Genomic DNA, 13,861 nt, shown 5'->3' with positions numbered 1-13,861 from the left:
CGCTTGTGAATCTTAGAAAATACCACAAAATTGTCACTTACAACACAGTACACAACTCCTGAGAACTATATTAAGTTTCATATTTTAAAAAAACATCAAAAGAGTTTGGTGTCATTTTGTTATTCTTACCAAATTCGGTTGTGAAAGTACTGCATTTTTTGTTATTTTATTTTAATATTATGTTTTGGGAACAAAGTTGTTCCAGTTGTTGGAATTTATTGATAATATTATATCCCTTGTTGATTTGTTGACTAATTAAACTGGTGCTGTCAAAAAATATTAGTTATGTTCTGTAATAGACATCAAAACAGACATAAGTCATGCTGTGTCCAAACTTATGGCCATGGCTGTATAGTGTAATCATATATTGTCTCTTCAAATTATTAAAATAATTAACTTTACTGCCATTATCTGCTTCTCTAACATATATTAGTGTGTGTGTGTTTACAGTGTTTGTAAAATACCTGTCTACAGTTGAGCTTAATTTCAGAATATTCTATTACCTATTATTATTATTATCTATTATTCCCGCTATGAATATTGAAATATGCCGAATCATTTGTCGTGTATGGCTACATGTATGACGTTTGCAGCAAAAAAATAAAAATAAAAAACACGTGAAAATCAGTTTAATATTCAGAGTTAAGATGGATTAAATGCGCTGTCAAACAGCGCTGAGTGGAGCGGATGACCGGACCAAGATGGCGGCCCCACCGCTCGTCAGCCCCAATAGGCAGTAGCGGTCGATGTGGCGTCTACTCTTTATTATGTCTATGGTTCTCGCTATGAAGGGGCGGGCCATAAAGTGTCCTGTGAGCTATTTCAAAATAAAACTAAGTAATATGTGTAAAATATGCTCAATGATTACTAATAGCTCTTGGAATATTTTTAGCAGATTTTCTAAGAGATAATGGTTGTGAAAGATCAATGTTGACCTTAACAACACATAACAAATTGACTGGTGTCGGTAGGTGAAGTGTCCTGTGAGCTATTTCTAAATAAAACTAAGTAATATGTCTAAAATATACACAATTATTATTTATAGTTTCGGGAATATTTTTAGCAGATTTTCTTACAGATAATGGTTGTGAAAGATCAATATTGACCTTAACAACAGATAACAAGTTGAATGGTGTTTGTAGGTCAAGTGTCCTGTGAGCTATTTCAAAATAAAACTAAGTAATATGTGTAAAATATGCTCAATGATTACTAATAGCTCTTGGAATATTTTTAGCAGATTTTCTAAAAGATAATGGTTGTGAAAGATCAATGTTGGCCTTAACAACACATAACAAATTGAATGGTGTTTGTAGGTCAAGTTTCCTGAGAGCTATTTCAAAATAAAACTGAGAACTGTTCCAAAAATATGTTCAATGATCAGTCACAGTTTCTACAATATTTTATACATGATTTTCTGAGAGATAATGTTTGTGAAAAATCAATATCAACCATGCAAATGGATGATGAGTCGATTAGTGTTGGTCAGATTAAATTGTTGTGACCTATTCCAAAATAAAATGGATAAATATTGATATCACACTCAATGGACATGCATTTTTTCTGGTATATATTGAAATGTTTTATCTGTTGGACATAATGGTCGTAAAAGAACAGCAGAACACATGACAAATATTTTGTGGTTGGTCGGCTGGAATCTCTGAGAGCAATTTCCAAAAATGGAAATAGAAATAACTCTTATTGAATGAACACTTCTTCTTTGTGAGGTGTTTTTAAATGCATTTTCTTCTAGATAATGCTTGTGAAAGATGTATAATAAACTTAAACAGACAGTATTTGTATGGGTTTTTTTCTCCTTGATTGTCCAAACAGAAAAATCACCGATTGCAATTTTGCGACGGTCCCTAAACGCTCCGGCTGCCGCACGGAACTCCGACGGACATTCAGCGTTGATCCTTTTAGTTTTCGCCACAATCATTGTGGTTGGTGAGTTGATGGCAACAGTGAAATGTCTCTCTGACTTAACTGTACAAAATAATACCAACCTGGCTGGAATTGGTGCGGTTTTCGCGAGGCTATTAAGGCTAGAAACGGAAAAAACAAGCGAATGTCGAATATAAAACCAATTTTACCGCGCCTCGGAAACCAATGACATGCAGTCATTGGTTTGGAAAGTTTGAAGACACGGAGGAAAAAGTTTCGAAGAAGTAAATTTGACCTAATTCAGCGGTTAAGAGGTGGGTGCTGAAGCAGATATTATAGAAAAATGTTTAATTTTGCAATGTTTGGTCCTTTTACAATCATGCTTCAGTTTAGCATTTGCATGCATCGTGTGTCGGTTGGTAGCATGAGGGCTAGTTTAGCCAGTGTGGGCCATCGACTAGTGGGGAACTTCGTTTGTTTTCAACCTGGGGTCTGTTTTCATGTCATTTCATACATGTGAGTGATGGAGAAATTATTTTTCGACATAGCTCCAGTATTTAGCCAGGCAGGCAGCTTAGCAGCTCAGCTAGCAAAAAGTATGGGGCAACTTGCCCCCCCGCATCAAAGTCCGCTATAACGTGCTTTTTCCCCCACACTGACCGGCTCAGATAGTCTCAACGAGTGTCCCACAACACTGAGAGTGAACAAAAACCTGGAGTTGAGCTCAATTTTGTTGTTTGTGTGAAGTTAAGCTGCTGTTTTTATGTAGACTGATGCTTCCCAAGGTACAAATTGACCATGGTATTGATATTAAATAGTGATGTTGCTATGATGACTTATAGTTCTCTTTTCTTTGACACACAGCTCATTCCTCTGTAGGTCAGCAGCCCAAAACTCCAAGGATTAAAGGTAAATTAAAGCTATTGTGTCAGGTTTAGCAGTGTTTCTTTGGTGCATGGGTTTTTTTAAAGTTGTAAAACAGGCTATGATTTTGTTTAACAGCCAAAGTAAAGCATTACACTCAACTGGTCTTTTGTATCGCATGAAGCAGTAAAGAATGAAGAATCCTTCTGGATAATACTGATTTGAACTAGTGTTACCAATGTCAAGTCTGTATTTTTTTGTTGTTCTTGTTTGCAGAGAGTGTTTGCAGTCGGTTTCCAAATACCACAGAAGAACAAGTCAGAGCAGCGCTCTGATCACCTAAAACAGACGCCAGCTCCATGTGGTGTGGTGGGGGGGGAGCTACAGGAAAGACAGAACTTCCTCCTTCTGAATTTTTTTCTAAAAGCCCCACAAAGTTCTTTAAAAACAAGTGTTTTTTAAAAACAAACGTTTTAAATCTATTTTTTTTATTTTCCTTTTCGCATTGCGAGGCAAATTTCATAAAACCAGTTAAAAGGTTGTTAAAAGTATTTATTTAAAAAAAATTTTTACATTTTGTCCACTCTTATATTGTGTAATATTTTGTTCAGTTTATTTTGAAATATTTTAATTTTTCCAAGTTCAAGGTTTAAATTTATGTTCTATTTGTGTAACATTAAAGAAAAATAATGCCAAGTCCATGATTGTAATGGTTGTTTTCTGAATGAATAATATACTGTAATTGCAATTCCAGTCTACTGATGACAAATGTAGATTAGTGTTAAATTATGAAAAAGCATGAGATTAGATTAAAAATGTATTGTGAAATGTCCAGAAAGAGACACATTGGTGAAATAGTCGGGACATCCTGAGAGTACATCAAGGTAACAATTGCAGGTAATTTCTCATGTAGACTTTTTTTTTGTGAGAGAGATTTTTGTCTACAGTAAAAAAAAAATTACATTTTTATTGTGAATATTTTTTATAAATTGCCAAATTCTAATTAATTTATTCGAATTTGGGGAAAATATGCATTAATGATTGTCAGTTTATTACAGTATTGATAGGAAACCACTGACTTTTTTTTTGGTCTGACGTTTAATAGACGTCTATTAGACGTGTAGTCTAAAATAGGTATACCAGAGGTCTAAAAATTAAAGTTTTTAAACGTCTAAATTTAGACTAGACCACTAATAGACGTCTAAGTGTATACCTGGGTTTATATTTGGTATAAGCATGAACGTCGGATAAACGTCTAAATTTATGCATCTAAAAAACTTTCACTTTTAGACCTCTGATATACCAATTTTAGACTAGACCTCTAAGGAACATTCAGACGTCGTTTAGACCGAAAAATGCTCGGTGGGATATGTGTGAGGTGACCTTCTCAGCTTTGACACACATCAAAAACAAGCAGAGGAACAGACTGGATGTGGAGAATAGCCTGGTAACGGCTGTTCCCACGCTGGACCCAGAACTATCAAAGCTTATGAAAGACAAGCGCGCTCAGCTGTCTCACTAAAGCTCAGATGACTGATGAAAAGAAAGTAAAACTGCTGTAGTGGGTCTAAATATTTTTTGTTAGAGTTTTTTTGTTACTGATTTTTAAAATTTAAATGCGTGTTTTCAGAGGCATTTGCTGTCGTAATGTTACAAGAGTTATGTATAACAAAGGCAGGTTGATTATTTTGATTGTTTATTTATTACTTTTATATTAGGTACTTATTTATTTTCAGGGCTATTATTTATGTTTGTCTTTAATGGGACAAAAAAAATATGAAAATGCCTGAGATTTAATGTTCAAATTAAGGATATAAAATAAAATTATTTTCAATTAATGACTATTGTTATTATTTTCTACTTTAAAAGAATTACCAACACGTATGAGTGAGGGGGTTCTCATGGTATGACAGAAAGGCTCAGGGGGTACACAAGACAAAAAAGGTTGGGAACCACTGATTTAAGGCCTGGATTTTGTTTGGGGTTTTTTTTCCACGGCATGGCTTTAACAAAAGCATAAGTAGTTCAAGGAGCTTAAGAAAGTTGAAAATCCACAGATTTATTCTGTTTTCGTAGTTTCTAAATGGTGTCATTTGGATGGTTCTTTTTTAGGAATATAAATTTTTATTTAGAAACAAAAATATTTTTCCATAAACTAAAAGTTTAGAATTAAGTTATTAATAGACAGATATTTTTGTGGTTTAACTTTTTACTCTGTTGAGGCTTCGCCTCTTTGGCAGTGTAATAACTTAAACCACAAAAATGTTTGTTTCATTTCTACTTATCTGTGTTTTTCACCTGTCTGCTACATTCACAGATTACTGCAAAATGAAAATGCAATTATAGTGATTACATTCAACATTTTAAGACTTTTTCTAAACTAAAGCACTTTCAGTGTCTTCTAAAATGATTTATTATGGGATGGCTACACCATTAGCTGGTAGCAGTTAGCAGGACTGTCATAGCGAACGTTAGCTCTGGTGCTAACAGCAACATGTTTTACATTGAGGTGATGCTGTCTTCTTGAAGTGCTGCAGTTATCAGAAAACTCTTTGTTGCACAATTTGCACACAACCAGGCTTTAATCCAAGCTGCCATCAGGAATATTTTTCAAGAAACTTTCCTCCCAACAAGCTCAGTGAGTCTCATCTTCCTTCACTGTTCACCCAGTGCTGCGAACTCCTCAGTAAGGAAAGTCGCTGTTGGCTGTCCGAGAAGTCGCTAAATGACGTCATCTCCTAATTTGCATATTTCCCGGTTTGCATGTAATTGTAATCAACATTGTAGGAGAGAGGAATAACGTTGTGGAAGAGACCAAAAAGTGAGTATAAAACACCCAAAATATGTTTTTGTACTAGAGGCTAAATGCTGTGGTTTATTTTAGTATGACAGTGAAGAAACATTTTCATTTATATCCCGCTCCGTAAGTCTGGATGGGATCTGTAGTGACTTTGTCCATGTGTGATTCATCTGTCGTCTGGTCGCTGAGTGATGTGTCCTCTAATCAGACACTGAGACTGCTGCAGGGTTACTGGACTGACAGCCTGTGCTTTGGGAGGGGGAGAAGCTCACAGCAGCACCTGCTGCTTGTTGAGGACAGTAACTGCAGAATGATCCCAGTTTTCCTGTCAGAGTCTCCAAAACAGCAGAAAAAGTCGCTAGATTTGTCGCTAGTCGCTTTTGACAAAAAAAAAGTCGCTAGGAGCTTTGAAAAGTCGCTAGATTTAGCGAGAAAGTCGCTAAGTTGGCAACACTGTGTTCACTAACCTTCCTTCTGTGCTGACGTCACTCCTGTGTATCTTCTTCACTGCAGACCATAGACCGTATGCTTCAGACAGACTTTAGGCTCATTACCGCCACCTACTGGGCTGGATAACTCATCAGTGTTACTGGTGTGCCACAAATTAGGGAACTGAGAAAGGTGCTTTTAAACATTTATTTAACACGTTATTTTTTATGTAATTAATTAATCTAAATTAACATGTTAAAGTCCCATCCCTAGTTTTTAACATTTGTATCTTTAGCAACTGAAGTGAGCTTTAGCACAACACTTACATTTAAATCTATAATCCTCCATGGCCGATAAATCCACTTTTTTATTCGGCTGTGAGCAGATTAAACTCCAGCTGTTGATTGAACTATCACCAATGAATCTTGGGATATGTGTGGCTGCTAGGGATCCACCTGATGCCTCCTTCACAGACATGGAGAAGAAGGATGCATTTGAAAGAGTCTTCATGTCCAAATGAAATGGGATTTCATCTCACCACAGTGATGAATTCAATTACAGTTTCAATGACTTTGAGCAGACGCGTTTATCCAAAGCAACATGAAAGTAGATACAACATGAGGTAGGTAGGTGAGGCAGCACGAAGGACCTTGCCTAAGGGTCCTCAATGGACAGCTGCACCCTGACAAGGATTTGAACCATTGATCTGCTTGCCAGAGTCAATGGTGTTAATCTCTGAGCTATCCAGCTTCATTTGGCCTTCAAATGCAGCCTTGGAAGGATGCAGCCTCTGAACTGGGACACAGCCAACAGTCATATGTGGAGCAGTTCAGGGTTCTGAGGTCCGACATGGTGACTGGATCAGCACATTTCATCCAGTAATGAGAGCAGCAGCTGACTTTACGCATGGACTCTGCTGAGCAAAAGGCATCATGTTTAAATGATCATGACTGATGCACTCAGATTAATAATTCACTGGATTGTTGGAAACAACAGTTGATCTCATCAGTGGAGGAGGATCAGAGAAAAATGTCCAAACAACAACAGAAAGTCACCCACACAGTCTTCCATGTACATTTGCTTTTGGCGTTAGTGAAACAGCCAATGAAAGATCATGAAGATTCTTCTGATTGATAATCTGAACTGAACATGGAGAAAAATAAGTGAAACCAGCAGCTTTTATTAAAATCTGCACTTAGTGTTTCTGAGGAGGAAGAAACAGGACAGATGTGGACTAGATCCAACTCACATCCATGATAAACAACCACCTCAGAGACACTCCACTGAACAAAGGTCAGAGGAATAAAGATTCTCCTGGTTCAGAAACTGAGAAATTAATCATTCACAGAGTGTTTCTGAGCTGCAGCAAAGATTCAAATGGATAAAAACAAATAAAAACACAGCAGCATGAATTAAAGCTAAACAGAGTTCCCTGAGGACCAAATGTTCCCTTTGAACAACTTTTATAAATATCTCATCTTCTGATCAGATTCCAGACTTAGATTTTCCTCCAACATCATGAACTCCCAAATATTCACACACTTCAGGACTTTAACACTTAGTTTACATGATGTACCTGTAGTTTTTATTAAACACATGAATGATCTGTTGTTTTCCTCATATTCAGTGCTGAGAGCGTTTTATTGTCACAGTGTTGGAAATATTCAGGATCAGCAGCAATGTGGACTTTGATGCATCTTTATTATTTTATTTTGTTGACCTTTATTGAATCAGAAAGTCCCACTGAGATTAGAGACCAGTCCGAGGTAACAACCATACAACATTTAAAGTTCTATGAAACAAATATACGAATTAACAATTATAATAATAATAATATAATAATTTCTTACTATATTTACGATTATCTTTAGCCAGCAGTTTCAAATTTGCTTCTATGTCGCCCGCTCTGGCCCCTGGGAGGCATTTAACTATGGTCGCTGGTGTCGCTAGCTTCACGTTTCTGACTATGGAGCTGCCAATGATCAGAGTTGGTTTCTCAGCGGGTGTGTCGCTGAGCGGGGAAAAACGATTAGAAACATGAAGCGGTTTGTGGTGAGCCGGGACAGCAGGCTTGAGTTTAGGACTGTTTTTCCTACGAACTGTCACCCATCCACCCGGCTGTTCGGGAGCTGCTAAGGGACGGCTAACAGATGCTACACTAGCTAAGCTATTGCGGTCCGCACCGGCTAAGGGGGCCTGGCTAGCTGCTAGCAGGTTATTTTCCATGGTGCGGAGCCGCGATTCCAATTCGGAGAGCCTCGCCTCCAGAACTACAAAAAGGCTGCACTTATTACACATATCGTTATCACTAAAAGAGGCAGAGGAATAACTAAATATGTGGCACACTGAGCAGGAGAGGGAGAGGGAGAGGGAGAGGAAGAGGCAGAAGCCATGCTAACAACACGACATAGTGCTGAAACAGGAAATGACGCAATACGCTCACCGTAACTTCAGACGTCGCCTGCAGAATCCCCGAGGAAGCCTGTTGTTAACTAGTGAAAAACAGTCAGAAAACATTCTCCTCCAGTCAGTTTCTCTCCATTAAACCGTGAGTCTGACCTCTGATTATTGATTATTGATTACTGATCGATGACTGTGTGTCCCAGCAGGTGTGATCGCTCCACAGGAGGTGCTGGAGGACGGATGTTGTTCCCGCCACGGTCAGATTCTGGTTCCTAAATACAAAATAAAACACGTGGTGATGACAGCCAGCAGATGCCGACGCAAAACATTGATGTGAGTCCAGTTTACTGTCTAAATACTGCAGGATCACACAGTAGAAGTACACACGGTAGAAGTACTGCCCAGTGATGTAAGTCCAGAGTTTACTGTCTAAAAACTGCAGTATCTTACAGATGTATTGTATTTGTTGATGGAATACTGTAATGTTCAACAACGTAACATTCTGTACAAATAACCCATAATAGCTGCAAAGTAATAATATTTATTCTGATTTAAATACAGTAAAATTAGATTTTTTAACATTACACATTTTTTTAAATATATTAATATTTATTAAAATACACAGTTTGGACTTTGTAATTTATATGTTTAAAAGAACAGTTTTTTTCAATATTTTAATTCTATCTTTTTTTCTTTTATTTTAATTTAATCAAACAAACAATTGTTAAAAAACAAAACAAAACAATAAACTTGAATATTTTCCAGTGGTCTGTAAGTATTTCTACTTTCTATAGTTCCATCTTTAATGAAACGTCTTCAGGATTGTTGTAGCTGCACTAAAGTTATCTGATCTATATTTATATCCTGATCATTTATATTCTATTAATTAAAGAAACAACAAGAACCAACAGTGAACCTCTGACTCCTGTTTCTGACATATTTCATGATTATTTCACTTCTTTTCTCTTTAATCTTCAACACTTTCACGATCTTTTCTCTGCACATTCATTCAGACTGAAGAAAACCTTGAAGCTGCTTGTTTCCTTCACAATAAAAGCTGCTCATATAAACCTCTAACAGAAGTGAGCTGATGGAGCTGCAGCGCCACCTGCTGCTCACACTGGGTTAAATCACATTCAGCATTTACAAGATGGAAAATTCACAATCTGTGCATTTGAATGAACTGATTTTAGTGTTTTCTTTGACATAAATAAAGACGTTTCCATCATGAACTGGTGAATAAAAACAGAAAATCCTGTTAAAATGAAGCGACCAGAACTTCAAGCTGCAACAAATAAAGTTTCATGTTTTTATCTGGTAGCGATCAGTTTATTTAAAGGTTGAGAGTTTAGATGATCAAGCAGTGAGTTACAGAACCCTAAACACAAAAATAAAATTTTTATTCAGAATTACAGAAAATGTATTTGAATTATTTTCCTGAAACCTTCAGAATTAACAAGTCAAATTTGTTATTTAAGGAGAAACTCAGTAAAATGTGATTTAAACGTGAAGAAGAAACTAAAATCGTCTCTATCAACTATCAGTAAACAGATTCATAAAAGACAGAATTCCTTTTTAAAGACGTTCAGGGTGTTGGTGAGGCGGTCTGAGCTGCTCTGAATTCAGCCAGTCGTCTCTTGGCCCAGACCCAGTCGGGATCCACACAGAACTTTCTCCCATGTGTGGTCGTGATTCTGCAACAAAACACAAAAACAACTCATCAGAAAGTAACTAAGTACTTTTACTCACGTACGTTTTCAAAAACTTTACTTGAGACCTTTATTTTCAAGCAGCTTCATGTTTCTGCTGCAGATAATGGTGAACAAAAACAAAAAGCTTTCAGGCACCCCATGCATTTGTGAAATTCTGCATTCAGAATCACTCTTAGGTCTTTAAGTGTGATTTCTTTCAGTCCATTCACAGTCAAAATACTAAACACATCCTGAAAAAATCCATTAAAAACTTAAACATTTGTTTGGTTCCATAAAAATCCATCAGAAATGTTGAGTATTGGGTCACTTTGGTTCCAGTAATCCACTAATCAGGTCGTCATTTTTATTACAAGGCATTTTTTGTTGTCGTGTTTCGTGTCTCTATAAAGCAGCACATTTCAAAGTTCTTCAGAGACAAAAAATATCTAAAACAAGGAACCTAACGCAGGAAACACGCCTGAAGATCCAGATTCTTTAGTCCTTCAGCAGTTGACTACACTCAGCAGAAATCCAGACCAACCAACAGCTTGAAGACAAACCAACATCTGGTGTTCAAGGGTTTCTACAGCAAGAAATGACCTCATCCTGATCCACAGGAAAACCACCGAATGACATGACAGGAGCTTCAGCAGCAGTGGTCAGACCAAACTGGTGTTCAGTGTTCCACTTTTAGATCATGGCTGAAGGTCATACAAGGCTGTCCAGAAGATCCTGACCAATGAGAGACAAAGGTTCACTCCAAGAACTGGACAGACAGGAACGGGAAGAAGATTCTCTGGTCAGATGAATCCAGTTTCCAGCTTTATCTTCATCTCTATTCTGTTTTCAGACACTTCGTAGAATTTTCTGGATATTTTCAACAACTTTTGGACAAATTTTTGGTAATTTGGGACAATAATTGATGGACTTTTGTGTAATTTTAAACATTAAGAGAAATTTTTGATGAATATTTGTTATTTTAAACACTTTTGGAGCCATTTTGGACCATTGTGAAGGGATTTTCTGATGAAGATTTTATTTTATTTTGAACATATCTTGTATATGATTATTTCAGCTTATTTGCTCAACTCTACACATAAAACTTTTTGGGGGTAGATTTTCAAATAATTATTGACCAGGCTTTTAGCATTTGATGACAATTTTGACAGATTTTTAGTTGTTTTGGGACAATCACCAAGTGTATTTGGACTTTTTGTTGTCATTTCAAACATATTTTGAGTCAATCTGGAAAATTGTTTGCAATTTTGGGCAACTGTGAAGTTATTTTTGACAATTTTAGACAAACTAGAGTCATTTTTGACAATCTTTTTGACAAGATTATGTCACTTTGGACACATTTTGAGCCATTTTGAATCAGAATTTTTAACAGCCACTACAAACTTTTTCACACTACTACCCACATAAAACTTTTTGGGGGTAAAATTTTCAAGAAATTATTAAGCTTTTTTTAAAAATCATTTTAAGACATTTTAGACCAACGTTTGGTCCATTATGGTCAAGATTCTGTGGTCAGATGAGTCTTTATCCTCCTTCTGCTAATGTGAGGATAGCAGAAGGCCAGGCAAAGCATCATCTCCAGCATGGACAGTACCTACTGTCAAGCATGGTGGAGGCAGTATCATGGTTTGGGGACGCATGAGTGCTGCTGGTGTTGGTCGTCTCATTGAACTCTGCCAAGTTTTGTTCCATTCTCCAAACCCACATGCTTCCTTCTGTTCCGTGGAAGTCAAACTGGATGTTCTACCAGATGATGCTCCTTAAACACATCCAGGACCAGTAGAACTCATCCAGGACCAGTAGAACATGGCAGCAGGAGCTTAGAGTGGCCAGCTCAGTCCTGGACATGACTGAATATCTGTGGTGGATTATCAGAAGGTCTGCTTCACAGCATAAACCAAAGAATTTAGAAGAATTAAAAGCAGTAATTGAAGAAGAATGAGACTAAATGAGAACATCCAGCCAGGATCAGAGCTCTACTGCTGCTAATTTGATGGTATGATGGCTCATTTATTTTTTTGTTCAGTTTTGAACACGTTCTCTGTTTTTTGTTGACCCTGTTACCGACAATGTTGAGAACTGACAGATTAAAACTGTCGAGAATTCAGTTTTGTTAGTTTTTCTTGTAAACAATAAACATAAAAAATATAATTTGTGTTTGTTTGTGTCTGTCTAATGCAGCCACACCTTTAGAAACACAAAAAGATTTCCCACAAAGATTACATGATGATATTTGAGATTGAGTAAAATTTTAAGGGTGTCTGAAAACTTCTTCCACGACTGTGAAGAGCTCATAAAATATTTACATTTAATGAATAATTCGATCACAGAACAGTTTATACAAGTACAGCTGAAATAATGAAGCAGTTTGAAACCAAAAGCACCAAAATTACACCATTTATCAGCCGGAAACTGCAAAACTTCAGATTTTCAACTTTCTGACGGTCCTTGAAGCATCAGATAAACTAAAAAACACTGCTGTAGTACTAATACTTCAGAATGAGCTTCACCAAGACATACAATACATATATAAGATATAGCAGTTTATAGATGGTAAACTAGGCAGTACCTTCTACTGTGTGTACTTCTACTGTGATTCTTGTAGTATTTATACAGTAAACTGGACTCACATCACTGCTTTGAGTTCACAGCTGCTGTGTGTCATCGCCATGTGTTTTATGTTTTCTTTAGGAACCAGAGTCTTTCTGTGGCTGGGACAGCATTCCTCAAAGTCCACCTGTGGACTGAACACACCTGCAGGGACACAGTCATCCATCAGTAATCAATAATCAGTAATCAGAGGTCAGACTCACGGTTTAATGGAGAGAAACTGACTGGAGGAGCTGAAGGTCAGAAGACAGAAGAGAGTCAGGAGAGGCAGCAGAGTCTTCATGGTCCAGATGTTCAGAGGTTCTGCTAGAGGTTCTGGCGGATGTTCTCCTGCTGGATGTTCTGATGTTCTGCCTGGTTCTGCTCTCTCCTCCTCTGTCTTTATACCGTCTGACGCCTCCACATGATGAGAAAGAAAACAGCCGGTGGTTTCCACTTGTCTTCCTCTTTTCTCCGTCACCACAGATCGTTTCTGCTCTACACAGAAAAACGTTGGTGACCCGAACCAGGATTCTTCAAACATCTTTAACCAGAATTAAAAAACTCACAAAACCTTAAATACACACAGACGCATGATTAAATAAATGAAAAAAAGACGTAAAGTGAACACAAATATATTTAAAATGACAACAAAGACCATGAAAAGACAAGAAAAACATGCAAAATGTCCATGAATATGTATGAAACACCTGCAAATGTGCTCAAAATTCTGAAAAAGAGACAAAAGTCAACACAAATACATGAAAAACGACTGCAAAGATACACAAAAGTACATAAAGAGACACAAAATCAATCCAAAAAGATGCAAATTCAGTGTAAGTAAAAATAAAATCACCTCAAAGACACACAAAGTTACCACAAATACACACAGAATGTCTCCATGCTTCACTGTGATGTTCCTGTTCAGGTTCTCAGCTGCAGGACAGTTTAAAACAACAGAGTCAAAGAGATTTCTGGTAGAAAAATAATTTTGTAAGTGTAGCCAAAGAGCTGAAATATTCAAATTAAGACCAACAAATTTTGGATTAAAGTCATTATAAGCCTTCAGCGTGAATAAATACCTTTTAAAAATCCACTAAAAAATATTTTTATGAGTGAAAAAGTCAACTACATTGGATAATACTTGTATTTAATGAGCTGTGACAACACTATTTTTTATTTTTCT

The 13,861-nt window shown here is 36.8% G+C and overlaps 1 long non-coding RNA gene across 1 annotated transcript; it reads left to right on the top strand.

The window, feature by feature from the left end:
* Nucleotides 1-1,878: 1,878 nt before the first annotated feature.
* Nucleotides 1,879-3,444, top strand: LOC127531456 (uncharacterized). The gene is made up of 3 exons (XR_007938560.1): nucleotides 1,879-2,195; nucleotides 2,746-2,790; nucleotides 3,022-3,444. It is a non-coding gene; the product is annotated as an uncharacterized LOC127531456 (long non-coding RNA).
* Nucleotides 3,445-13,861: the final 10,417 nt, after the last annotated feature.

The sequence above is a fragment of the Acanthochromis polyacanthus genome, chromosome 2, assembly GCF_021347895.1.
Source record: "Acanthochromis polyacanthus isolate Apoly-LR-REF ecotype Palm Island chromosome 2, KAUST_Apoly_ChrSc, whole genome shotgun sequence".
In the NCBI taxonomy this organism is placed as follows: Eukaryota; Metazoa; Chordata; class Actinopteri; family Pomacentridae; genus Acanthochromis; species Acanthochromis polyacanthus.
The sequence above is the reverse complement of the archived record's forward strand: the minus strand, read 5'-3'. Positions and strand labels throughout refer to the sequence as shown.